Source organism: Hypanus sabinus, chromosome 27, assembly GCF_030144855.1.
Source record: "Hypanus sabinus isolate sHypSab1 chromosome 27, sHypSab1.hap1, whole genome shotgun sequence".
Taxonomy (NCBI): Eukaryota; Metazoa; Chordata; class Chondrichthyes; order Myliobatiformes; family Dasyatidae; genus Hypanus; species Hypanus sabinus.
This window is the reverse complement of record NC_082732.1, coordinates 34,474,879-34,488,901: the sequence shown is the minus strand read 5'-3', so window position 1 is coordinate 34,488,901 and position 14,023 is coordinate 34,474,879. Positions and strand designations below refer to the sequence as shown.

Below are 14,023 nucleotides of genomic sequence, written 5' to 3'. Positions count from 1 at the left end.
AAACAATTGCGCATCTCATTCATCTTTAATTGTATGATGACAGACACCATAAGCATAAGATTTATTTAAAGAAACAGCATAATGTGTAAAGACTATGAAGAAACTGAAATGAGGCTATAAACTCCTTTTTTAAAAAAACAATATAGATTACATACAACTGCGAAGGCAATTAAGGATAACTATGGCGGATCTAGTGAGGAGCCAGGAAATGAACACCGGAGGGCTTCACACCCCAGTGGGTTAGACAGTCAAGTTCACAGTATCAAGCTATGTACAGTTTGCAAAGGGCAAATAAAACTTTCCAGTCTTGCAGAGTGCAAATGACAGCCGCAAACATAATTTTGTACATTTTTCATCTCACTGATTCAGTTTATGATTGTTTTAGCAGTAAGAACATTTCCTCTACAGCTCTTGTGCATGAGAATTGACTGTATAATTTACTCTAGATTTATTAAACCCAACAGGATCATTCGCACTTCTGAAAACAAATCTGCCCAAGATAGAATATCGTTAAAAATAACTAAGACTAAACACCAATCTTGTAATTATTTGTTGGGGCATTGAGATAGCATGTATAAATCTGAAATAATAAACTATTCCTTTTCTCGATCTCGTTTCTCAGAAGAAATAAAATCAGTGTTAAAAATGTAATGTATTATTTGAAAGTAGCTCACAAGTACACGTGCTAATAGGGAATTATGCTGTGTTGAATATCAAAATCCTGCATTATACGGAATAGGTATAACACGACCAACCTAAATTTGTGTAATTATGATAGGTGCACCCAAAGAACCTACATTGGTTCTCTAGTTTTGCATTGACTAGATGAAACGCACCTGGAGCAGAAATAAAAGATTGCAACTGGTGTTGGTGTATGGTCTTTTTGAAATGTAACCATACCAAAATAAAATCAAGTTTCACCTTCCAGGGTACATTAATACGTTTTTCTAATGTAGTTCAAAATGAGATGCAAAACTTTTTTATGTTCGATTTTGAATTTTTAACTTAACTCCTCGTTTCTCCATTATAGTGTTTGAACCTTTATGCCTTGGCATTCGAGTTTAACGTAAATCCGATTCGATCTATTATTGAAAATGGAATTGGGTCGCCTTTTTTCAGAATCTTTATGATATTTAAGAGTGCCCTTCTGGAGGATTTTAACACGTAATTTTGTTTCAAATATACTTTGAAATCTCCGGGCATGTATATTCTACAAAACTTTGTTGTGCAAATGTTTTTAGTAAAGTGAAGACTACTTGGAAAAGTTTAATCCTGTTTGCTGTTAGACTCGATCTGTTTTGGCAGAGGGAAAACGTTAATCCTATTTGCACTCCACACTCCGCCACATACAGTGTACGTACATGTGTCTCACGTGCCTACTGCAGAAAAGATTTTTTTAAAGTTGAATCCACGTTTGCAAACGAGTGTCAGTATTCACAGGCTATCAAATTCATGTTAGTCATGGGTCGATTTGTGTCGTTTCAACCCCTATTCAATTTCTCTTTTTTTTTTTGCATAGTTGTTGCAGTTCATTTCATTCAGAATCCGAGTGTTAAGGTGTAAATCTCTGAAAATTGATCAAAACAACTTGGAACTAAAGGAAATAATGCTGAAGGAATTCAGCAATAAACCAGTAATGTTTTTAACTAGCAAAATATTAACCAGTAATGTGGTTCATGTCTACTGGTCAATCTTACCAATAAAAAAGTAAGGACGAAAGGTTTCGACTCCAAGGAGATATCGACGATCTAATCATTTGCGCAGAGAAAGAAAATCAAAGTAGATTCAGTATGGAGTAAAATAAAGAAATATAGTGCATATGGGATAATCTCGGAGTTTAAAGTATCGAAGGGATCTTGGAATGAATGACCATGAATCATTAAAGAAAACAGTTTAAGTTAAGTTGAATTATGAAACATATGGTTTATTTTCCTTTAATATAGAGTACAAGACCTGGGAAATTATATTGGAGCACTAACTACACCATATCTTGGTTACAGCATATGTGCCTGGTCATTGCAGTACAGGAAAATTTGAGATTGTACTGTTGTAATTTCAGAAGAGGTTTACGATATTTCCAAGACTAGAAAAACAAATCGGTTATAAAGGAAGATTGGATAAGTTAGATTTTTTCCTTGGAAAACAGGATGGTAAGGGAAGAATATGGAAATGTACAAAATAATGAAGGCCATATAGAAGTAAAGATCATGTGAAATGAGTAAAAACATTTTCATCCAGAAGATGGTAGGAGTTGGAAAGAGGCAGAAATTGAGTAGGAGTTGGCTATATACTTAAATCGTGACCTGCAGGGCTAAGGGCCAAATGTTGGAATGGATAGAATTCTTTTTTTGACCAATGTAGACGGGATGGCCTATATGGCCTTTTGTGCCATCGGGTTTCCATGATTCAGTGATTTCCTGCCACATTGATAGAAAATTAAACTCTGTATAAGCATGTATCTCAGAATATAATTTGAGATAATAAAATGTAATTGCTCTTTATAGTCTAATTCTGTATTTGTTTTGAAATGATCATCTTTGATTTTCTGTCTGTTTTCCTAAGTTCTATTCTTGGAATGTAAGTTCCACCCTCCATATCATATTGCCTTTTTTCCCATTTTCCCTATTTTCCCGGTATTCCCTCTCTTTGCTCTCCCTCTTTCCATCTCAGATTGTAAATAATTTTCAAAGTTACCTCGTAGCTGTCTAAATCGCCATAATAACTTTTGAAACAAGGCGTCGCGAATTGAAATTAATTTATTTATATTTGACTTTGTATCGAACGATTAATCTTTAAATGTAGAGTTGCCTGGACAACTATTGCACCATCGATCTGATGTGAATCTATTGCTACCAGTCATTGTTGACTTATTCCTTATTTTGTTCCCATTGATATGGCCAAACTGTATTTCAGACACATCACATTTATGGTTCATATGAATCTTTGTCTCGCCAAACTTTAATTGTTACCTGGGAGATAAATCTGCTTAACGTAGAAAGTAAAACAGAGTTCAGTTTTACTTTTTACCGCCCAAAAACAAGCTGCAGAGAGTTCAAGATTAGCCAGCTTTATGATGGGCCCTAGCCTCCGTAAAATCCGGGTTACCTTCAAGGAGTGATGCTTCAGAAAGGCGGCATCATTCATTAAAGACCTCCACCAGCCAGGACATGCTCTTGTCCCATTGCTGCAATCAGAAAGGAGATACAGAACGCTGAAGCTCAGTGATTCAGGAACAGCTTCTTCCGCTCTGCCATCAGATTTCTGAATAGACTTTGAAGCCATGAACACAACCTCATTACTTTCTTATTTACTAATTTTGCACTAAGTTAATTTAACTATTACATATACTGCAATTTACATTTTTCCTTTTTATCTCTATTATCATGTATTTCATTGTATTGCTGCCCGAAAGTTAACAAATTTCAGGACATACGCCGGTGATATTAAACCTGATTCTGATTCTGAAAATTGCATGCTGGTGGGAGAGTACCTTAACAAGATATCTGCTGGGTGTAAAAGAATGCCAGTGCCTATTGTTTCTTCAAAGTACCTCTGAATCTATAAATATCGCTTTGTGGAGGCGTTAGAGTATAATGGTAAATAGTAGGGAGGGTTTGCTTTGCTCAGTCGTTTGACAGGCACGTTTTATCGTAGATTCATTTACTATATATAATGTGTTCAGGCCCTTGTGCCCAAGTTATCACGTGTCAAATTAAATCTAGAGCAGAAGCCCCGACCTTTTTTTTTGGCCATGGTTCTAGTAAGCAAGGGGTCCGTGGACCCCGGGTTGGGAACCCCTGATCTAGAGCATCCTGTGTAACCATAAACTTTAAAGAAGCTACTAACTTTCTCAGTCTGATTATACTTCCACGCGGCAATACCGTTTAAAAAAAAAGCACAGAAGAAGTGTTAAAATATTTGGAACGATGAAGTTATATTCATACTGCAAAAAATATAATTAACAAGTCACAATCAACTACAAAAAGTGGCATTTTCCACTGTTAGTCCCACAGGAATCATCTACATCTACCCTAAGATATAAGTGGGCCAAGTCAGTTTGGATTGTTCTATGGTTGATAGCTGTTGTATTAGACCTGTAAGCAATAGAGTATGTACAATATTAAATATGTGCTGTGTAATTATGAACAATATTTGTAAAATGATAGCTCCCTGTAACCCATTATTTTTTCTATAGTGCTTTCTATTGTATTTCTGCAGTTTATGAATTTGCTAATTAAAAGGGCAATTTTACTAAGCTGCGAATGGGATTTAATAAAACAGTTACCGCATCTGGCCTGAGAGCAAAGACAGATGTGACCAGCGGTCGATCGTAGCTAGCTGCAATCACCAATCAACAACAACCCCCCCGCCCCCCCGACCACCCCAACCCAACAGCCGCCAGCCCCCAGCCCCCACCAGCACCCCCACTCCCGGAGTACGAAACCAAGAAAGTTCGAAAACTTTGCATAAAGATCTGAAAACGCTACCAAATGTCGACAATGAGTTCGAATCAAACACTAACGCGGTGCGGAGGCTAACGCGATCAGGACTCCACTGCATCTAATGAGGAAATGTAGTTTCTACACAAAAACGGCAGTCATAAATTATTAAAACGTCTAAGCGTTTCCAATTAACACTTCGCATGTTGTACATATCGATATGGTTGAGGTGGACATGAGATTCAATAACGCAGTGATAATTTTACTATCCAGACAGTTGAAAACGTAAGCAAAGATAAATCCGAGGATTCATGTTTACTGGAGAAAATTCGTTCATGTAATTTACATAAAGTCTGCTCGAGGTATCCTCCAAAATAATATTAAATTAGCTAGTTCATGGTGAGTATTTTGTTAAACGAATTACAGTAGTTATTCTTATTATGTATAATTTTAAACCGGCTCCATTTAGAATTTTCAGGAGAAGCAGGCAACGATTTTCTACAGTTTATCTTAATGATCGTGACGTCTTTAGTAACTTTAATGGGTTTGAATTTTAATTAATTCTCCGTAGTTGGCCAGCGTAAAATGACAAAAATATAGTCTTTTCAAAGTAATGGTTAAGAAATATTAAACCACTAAATTGCCAATTGCGTTCCCTTTTCCTCGTTAAATCAAATGACGCATACTGATATATACTGTATGCAAATGGTATGAACCTGCCGTGCACTTGAGATCGTTGAACTGAAAGCTGAGCCTCTGCGGGCGTGTGCAATTTTGCAATATATATTATGTCCATACATACGTGCTTAATCATTTGCATGTATTTTACGCTTTTCATTGTATAATGTGATACATACGGAAATCTTTAAGTGTTTGCCCTAAGCCTGGTTGTGTGTTTTCGTTTTGTGCCCGTATGAATGCAATGTATGTGCACCATTATAGACATCTGCCGCACAAAAAAAAATCAAATTTAAATTAAATACCATAGGTTTCTCAAAGTGTGAAATTATATCAAGCCAAGAACCCTCTAGGTTCTAGAAATGAGTAATCGTTTGTCTCGGCGATAAACATAACATTAATAACACACAATGTATTGGTTAAGTCAGATATTATATTAATATCTGACTTAACCCTTTGAAAGCCGCCAAAATCGACTTTTTTTTTAGATTGGGAAGTCATACGTGTGCATGAATCTCAACGTTTGTGCCTACCGCCTTCTTTGATTTTTAGGTAAGATTAGAGTTTTAGATTTTTAGCCCCTTTTTAAAACCATATACGTGTTTAATTATTAAAAATAATTTACGGTAGAACTGTGGAACGGCTAACCATCGTCCACCAAAACCCTCTCCACATCCCAATTCTCTAATTAATTCAGAATTTATAACCAGTGTTGTATCAGCTAAAAATACACAATAACTTGAGACCATTTAGCTCCTCGAATGCGGGAGTGTTGCATTACTAACACTGTGTATAAGCCAATAAAAATTTGAGGAGAGGATGTTATGTTTAGCCATGTGCATAGAATAAAACAATTGTTTATAGTTTTCAAGATGCTTAATTTTCGCGGTTATGCCCACCGACTCTAAACTGTGACGTTTAAAATACGGCTTGCATTACCATCAGTTCAGGTGTCTTTGTTAAGTGGGACTGGTTCTCTGATAAGCCTACTCTTTCATAACTTCAGAAAAATAAATAACTCTGTACTTGTTTAGAAGGGAAAGGAACTTAGTTTTGGCAGAGGTTGTCTGATTCTCTGAAAGCTGTACACACCAAATCCCCATCAACCAGAGCGTGATGCATCACCGTGTACATATCAGGTTAACATACTCAGATGCTGGCTTTACTTCGCGCATATTGGCACCAGCAGAAAACCACTATCAAATGTATCAAGCATTCAATTATGATTAAATTAAAAGAATGCCATTCATTGATATTTTAAAATAACAGCCCAAAAAATGTATATCCAAAGCCTCGCTCGCAGGTAATATTCAGTTGTGTTCCAATAAAATAGTCCCGAGGGAGTTTTTGAGCCAGTTCATTGAGGAAGTTATCAGACGAAATTCGGCTTTCGTTCAAACAACTGTTAATCCAACACTTTTTCGAGTATTAACAATTTATTTAAATAATCTAATTTATCAAATCTAATAAAATAATAAATCAATATTGAAGGTAGTAAAAGATAATACGAATAATTATGTTAAAACATTATCCGACTGCTATTTATCTAACAGGATGTAGAATGGAAATACTGTGGAGCTTGCTAAGTTTCACATTGGGCTTTACGCATTGTACTCATCGTCCTTAATATGGCATTGGACTATGATCTCGGCCCATTTTTATCGGATAGTATACTGACTGATACCACCTTTGCTATTGAGTGATATTCCGCAGTCGTCCTTTTTTTTTCTCTCTTTAAAACTTCTCTTTTTGCATTGTGTAAAATTGCCCTGCTTTCCAATGTGGTATGATTGAATTATGTTGCAGTGAAGATTTGAATGAGGAGAGTAAGCTGCAGATCTCATTCATCATATCACGAAAATGGATTAACAATTTAAGAACTAGAGGGAGCTGGAGATATCGTTCCGCATATAATCATTCCCCCCCCCCCTCCCGGCTCTAGTGTCATTCTTTTGACCCAGAGTAACTGCAAAAAAAATACATAGATCGGAAGTGGTAGTGACAATCCTGTTGTGTCCGCAAAGGTTATTTTTACGTGTTATGCATTCTCTCAGGTAAAAAAGAAGAATAAACTCCAAAATAGTCTCTGATGTGCCTATAATAAACAATTAATTAGAAAGACAATGCAGTACTTTACTCAAGGCCAATATTGTAAAATTCTGTAAATATTTGAATCCATGATATGTTGTTTAAAATCTTAGTCATAATTGCAGAATGCAAGAATGGAGCGCGGTTGAATGTTGCCAAACTTTATTTAAATAAGAGGCCATAATGACTTTTTCGATCCCCTTAAACTTCAGGTCCTAACTTTTTTTTTGAAGAAAAAAGACAGACCAATCTCCAATATCGTCCCCATCCCATGACTTAAAAAATGAATTTGATTTGATTTATTCAGTTCCCGTAAAGCAAAAGCATTGACCCGACCAGATCCTGACATTAACTTGCTACACCTACCTTGAGTCCCCTAAGGAAAGGGCTAAGAATTATTGTTATAGAGCATGTTGCGATTACAAGACAATCCATCAGAAGACATTTTCCTCTTTAGCCGAAACATTAGACTCGTAATCTCAACAGTTTCCATTTGGACATTTGTTTAAAGAATGCATGAATGCGAATCTGTTGGAATATTTAAAAATAAAGCATTAGCTGCAATATCACAAGTACTTTTGCAAAATATTGAGAATACAATATTGTAATCTTGTCTTATAAATAGCATTTCTGCGCTTCTCAAAACAACTGTTTTTCTCCCTTTGAACTAGGCGCCACTTTGCATTTTAAGTCTGGAATAAATTCGGCTCCTAAAACACCGTGGATGTTTTAAATAACACATTACATCACCATGGGCATATTAGAGTAAGTTAGATATTTGTCATTTCGCTTACAGTTTAGAGAAAAAGGAACATGGAGATGACCTAGCGTCCAGTATTCCTGTCTAAAGGACTCTATTCGCTCTGATATTGTTCTTTCATGAAAAGATTTATGCTTTAGCTCTCTGATATTCTCTATCTCCCCCTGCCCGAGGTAACAACATTTTAAATGGGTAAAAAAGGGTGTTTATATATATTTATAAAAAGAATCACATGACTCTCTCATCTAGCCTCCCTTGAAAGATTAAGACTGTGATACGTGTCCCTACGGGTCGTTTGATTGATTACATCATCCTAAGGTCACTTCTACTTCTGGTAATTTTCTCTTTGCCCCGGGGCTCTGCGTTCACGCATTTTTATTGCACACTTTGGAGACATGCAGCTTCGTTGTTTTAGTCGTATGGATTAATGACTTGAGGGCGATGAAGTGAAACAGAAATTGCAATGGCGAGCTGCCTATACAGTCAGGTCTTAAAGTGGCAGTAACCACCAACTCCCCCCCCCCCCCCCACCACCACCAGATCTAGAATTTGTAGCGAAGCAAATAGCCGTTTTCACACAAATCACCAACGTTTCGAAAACGCCCAGACGATTCTGTGTCCACTATCGACATTGAAGCATTAGTGCCACCTTAAATATAGTCAGTCTTTCAGAGATGAAACTATAACCGAAAAGGCGCGCACAACAACAGAACATTGAGTTTTAAAAAGTAAAGCTTGTTAATGTACACAGCAACACGTCCAAATGGTGATGTATCATATTAATTTAAACGGGCATCATTTAAAATTAGTTTACACACATATCGCGAGATCTTATAACATGCCATGTGTATTTATGTAGTTGGTTCATTTCTACGCTCCAGCGAAGGAAAACAAGGACACGTCGTTAATGGTTTGGATATTTAGCCAAATAGTGCAATTAATAAGTCCTTAAATGCATAATATCCTTGATCAGCCAGGGTTGTGTCTAAGAAGATGCTGATCCTGCACAAGATTCCAAAAACTAGGCATGCTTACATATGTTAGCACTGTAACGATAAGAAAAACAAAGGATTGATAAATCCCCGAGGCATGTATAATATTCTCTATATACACAGAATAAAAATGCATATAGATGTGCACAATAACATCTACGACTTTATATGCAATGCACTCATTATTGTAACGCTTGTACCATGGCCCCAGTAGCCAAAAAGAAAATCGCTGCAGGAGATGAGGCCGGGTTAATGTAAGTTGCTTGTAAACACCCACCAAAGGGGGCACTCTGTCTGGCAAATTTAAGATTTTGAAGTTGACACAAAGGTGAACGCGTCCATGCATGAACTCAACGTCCAAAGTCTTTCCCTCAAAATATAATGGAAGAAAGTCTACTCCAACTATAAAAGTTAATGAACTTGTATTTCAGTAAAGAAAAACTAAAGATTACGGTTATTTATACATTCTAAAGTTCAGGCGATTCCAACAGCTGTCATCTGCTCCAGAGATACTAAGTGTAGGTTCCAGGAACCCGTGATAACATTAAGGTATACATTTACTGTATTGCAATCTGAGTAATACAGTAGTGGAAATCGCGACATTAAAATAAAATTGAAATGACAGGAGGCCAGAGGAATTGTCAATATAGATGTTCAGAAAGCATAACAGGAGCTCCAAGCTCATAATTTCTGCCGAACAGATTTGAATCTCCCAGAGTTCCAGACATTAATGGCTTTCTAACAGCAAATCCACCAAAACAGAGAGAGAGAAAAAAATTTCGCTGGTTTGGCGGATAGGTCTTAGCGCCTGCTTTATATGACTGCCTTCCTCTCGGTGCCTCTGCTATCTTTAAACATTTCTGATATTTCTCATGTCTGACTTGCGCGTGTCCGGACTTCCTTCTTTTAGGTCGCCTTCTTTCGACGCCATATTTAAAAAGAACAACTATTGTAGACGCGATGCAGGATCGTCAAAATAATAGAATGGAGCAGAATAATCGGTCCAAGGTAGGCCGAAGTTGGAAACCACCAAAGGCTGATGAAAGTAATGGATGCCGAAACACATTTTATTGAAAAAAAAGCTACAGAAGTTTGTTGAAACGCACGTCATCCCGTCAAGGCAGAAACCCAAACTCTCGGTAGGATCCTCTGTCTTTATGCGCCGAGTTCTCGAATACAGTATAATTAATTTCTCTGGCAGTTTTATTTACACCTCCTCTTCATTAGTTGGGAGTTGCTTGTGTAACCCCGCGCCGCAGTAAGGGACGTGCGTAATCTAAGATGGTGGAATGAAAAACAAATGGATCCTTTAAGAGATTAATGGAGAAGGGGTGGTAGTGGTGATGAAACTGAGAAATTGGTGCATGGAATTACTGACAACATCAAGTTTTCCCTCAAAAATGTATGCTATGCTGTGAACCAATACATTTAGTATAATTTTTTTATGCTTGGAGACATTACTTTTTTCGCTATAAATTGCATCTAAGAAATATAAGCAGATATAGATAGGCTCGTCTATTCAGTAAACTTGTGCATGATCTTTGACCTCTACGCTACGTTCATATACTAATCCCATATTCTTTCGTTCCCTTGACATCCAAAATCTATCTGTCTCCCAATATGTCCAACGACTGATAATCCATGTCCTTCTTGCAAAGAGAATTCCGTTTGTTAATCTCTGAAGAATATTTTCTCTCCTCAGTTCGGAATGGGTGACCACTTTTTTTTTGAGACCGTGATCCGTGGTTCCACGCCAGCCAGAGGAAACAGCTTGTTTTCTACTCTGTTAAATACCGTAAGAATCTTGTACTTTTCAATGAGATCACCTTTCATTCTTCTGAGTCCTATAGAGTTTAGGCCCAATCTGTTTAATCTCTCATCTTAAAATAATTCCTCTATTCCACCCCACCTCTATCCCCCGTGCCAGGAATCTGTCTGGTGAACCTTCATGAAACCCCCTCCATCGCAAGTAGACTCTTTCCTCGGCGGGGGAAGGGGGCACATTGTAGCAGATTTGCGGCACTCTGTAACTTCAGTATGGCATCTTTACTCCTAAACTCAAATTCTTCTTCGGTAAAGGCCAACACAACATTTACTATGATTGTTATATCCAAAAATTAGTCCGTCTATTTTTATTACTTTACATTGAATTTAAATAGTAAACTAAATGCGTGTAAGCCATTTGATCATTATCAATAACTACATTGTTTAATTACTGCAGGAAGTAACTAAACAACTTCATTATTTTGCGAATAATTGCCCATTGCTGGTATTTGTTTAGTTTTCTGCTTATCTCGATACTTTTAGTTTCGTTAAGTTTCACGGGAAGTTTCAAGACAAAGTGAGTAAGTATATTAGGGGTGAATTTTAGCCCCAGTGAGAGCAGTAAGAAAACATCTCGGCAAGTTATTTTTACGATTGCAGAAATACAAAAATGAAGTTTAGAAAACATCATTTGGAAAGAATTTGGTCCCGTTGTTGAGCTGTCGTCTAAAAAGTTATTCTTTAATAGTTTCTTCGGGATCCCTTCTATGCGCCCGATGCACCCAGTAGGGGGTTACTTTCTTGAGAGGAAACAGCGAAGTCCATTAAGTGATGAAGTGAGTCTTAAGCATAGTGCCGTTGCATTCTACCTTGAATTTAATAAATGGCAGTGAGCCAACATTGCTGGGGCAGTCTCGCGTAAAGATATTTATGAAATAATTGGACAGTTTAAAAAGTACAACTGTAGATGGAACAAGTTAAAATTTTCTTCATACTTCAGCGAGATTTAAAACCCTGACATCTTCATTCTTGAGTTGGGTTCTACATTGGTCTTTTGGACCATTCAGGATTGAGGGTAAATGGGGAAACAGCCACTTCTCACACATGGGCGATTAGTGAATCTAAATAACAAACTTATTCATCAATATGTAATGTATTTTTAAATGTCATTTAGTAATTTTTTTGTAATTCATCACTAATGTTTATGGGAAATATATTAGGAGTTTCGCATGGGTCACCAGCACAAGCAAGTAACATGAATGCCGATTTACTCTTTCCGTTTCATAGGTGAAAACTGTTACTATGAACTGCGGTGCGAAAAAAAGCTTAAACCGGGGCGGAGTATACGCCAGCATAGTGGTTGAGATACTGCTCTGCTATCTGGAGACCTAGACTATTGATCTATAAAAACGAGATCAATGCTTAAATGATGTAACCCAGGAAAGCTGATATCAATAATGATACCCAAGAAACTACCGAATTGTTGGTTTAAAAAAAACTTTTAATTCACGAATATCCTCGACCAAAGAAAATCTGAATTTTAGTCTAGTTAGCAGGCTATGCAACTCGTGAGGTACTGAAGCGACTGTCTACTCTCGCTTGAATGGGGCTCAGTTCAAAGGAATGGATAAGAATTTGCAGTTAAACCCAATGATTGGGAGTTGAGCTATATGAGTTTTGCGGACTACTCGCTATATCTTCTATGGAGGTTACATAGCCGTAATGACGTTCTCTTGAAATACATGCCGATTGGATGCTCTTTCCTCATGCCCCTTTGCCATGTTCTTCTAGTTTACGGCCTGATTTAGCGCAAAATCTATGCGCGTCGACCCCCCGGAGTTTCGCAGGCGGAGTCCAGTCTGTCCTGGTTTTCTCTAGCCCCCAGCTGTATATCCTGATTGGGATTAGCGGTCAAACTTCTCAATTACCACAACCGCAAAGGTCCTGAACCCAATTAATGGCTAATAATTACAGTCCAAACTCTTCTACAATCCTTCCCTACATCATTAGTCGGAGTTCCGGAAATAAGAAAGATCCACCATGATCAAGCTCTCAAATGGCTTGGTCCGTCGATGATCGTCATTATTAAGAAAGAAGAAAAAAAACTAGACACTTTTATTGATAGAGGTTCGATGTAGATATCACTAATGTGATGTTTGGGCCGCTTTTAAACTCGGAGAGTTACGTGGATAGCTGAAATTCACGTGTGTAGTCTGAAAAATTACCTATCCGTTTAATTATTACAGAACAAAAATACCTAATGGTTCTACACAAGAAGATGAATAACCACTATTATGTATGATGGACTGATATCCTGGAAAAGAACTACTCACGGAAGACCAGAAAGATTCAGAATCAAAGTAAATCTTAAGTGTTTAAAGACCCCTCTCAATGGGTAGGAAATATTGGACGTGTCGTACGTTTGAGAAACAAATGCCGGTTTGACAGCCACCAGTTAATGAGGAAACGTGCTTAGCCTACTAACAAGAAAATATTAGCTATTGTCTTAAGCGACCGCTTTTACCTGTAATTGTCTGCATTCCCGAAAGGCCGATGGTCCCTAAGCATGCAGTGAATAGATTCTGTGAATTTCACCCATAAAGTGTTACTGGTTTGAGAGAAGAGTGGAGCAGACTGGGAATAGTTTTAATTGAGGTTAAAATATTGGGGCTTATCGTCGCAGTCTTACTTTCTGATATGACCATATTTAGGGTAGTTCAAATATTATTAGCGATAGCCTGGCGCCTCTCGAGCTCTGATTACCAACAATCCCTGCTAGCCATTTGCTTGGCTTTGACTTACCAATTCAATTTAAAACATCGATCACCTCCATCCTTCCATGGGTATATAAACACTCTGCGTATCTGATTTCGGTATCATTCTTAACCAGACTGCCATTGACTACTGTTCTGTCCATCCATAAAACCTGCCACAATCCTGCCATTCTAATTTTATTAAAATTTCCCTGCTCTGACTATCTCACGTGAGCTTGTATATATTGATCATACCGCCTTGAGTAACATACAGAAATGCTGGCGTTACAGATTATCCAACTATCCCACTTCTACAAACGTTCTCATAATTAATGCTTATACAGAAATTCATAATTGATGATCTAGAAAACGACGTCGACTGACCACCTCACTTTCATTAACCAGTTAGCAACTTTGCGTCTATTGACCATCTTTTTATTGAGTTATCTAGGCATTCTGCGTCTATTAATCATCTCACCGTTACTATTCGAGAACCTTAGTTGTATAGATCAACTTTATAAACGGCAAACCAAAAGCTCATCATGAATG

The 14,023-nt window shown here is 37.4% G+C and overlaps 1 protein-coding gene and 2 long non-coding RNA genes across 4 annotated transcripts in view; 1 reads left to right on the top strand and 2 right to left on the bottom strand.

The window, feature by feature from the left end:
- Positions 1–8,430, bottom strand: part of LOC132382210 (uncharacterized) — a 33,504-nt gene extending 25,074 nt beyond the window's left edge. Inside the window, exons 1-2 of one of the 2 annotated variants that reach the window (XR_009508231.1) lie at positions 8,000–8,430; positions 7,572–7,733 (exon numbers count right to left, since the gene is read on the bottom strand). This is a non-coding gene — a long non-coding RNA (uncharacterized LOC132382210). The remainder of the gene's footprint in view (positions 1–7,571; positions 7,734–7,999) is intronic. The other variant, XR_009508232.1, reaches the window with a different exon arrangement.
- LOC132382211 (uncharacterized) overlaps positions 1–14,023 on the bottom strand; it is a 76,576-nt gene that overhangs the window by 56,896 nt on the left and 5,657 nt on the right. The gene's annotated exons all lie outside the window — the stretch shown is intronic.
- prdm16 (PR domain containing 16) overlaps positions 4,514–14,023 on the top strand; it is a 742,940-nt gene continuing 733,430 nt past the window's right edge. Inside the window, exons 1-2 of the mRNA XM_059952202.1 lie at positions 4,514–4,838; positions 9,868–10,096. The gene's annotated coding sequence lies outside the window, so the exon portion shown is untranslated. The remainder of the gene's footprint in view (positions 4,839–9,867; positions 10,097–14,023) is intronic.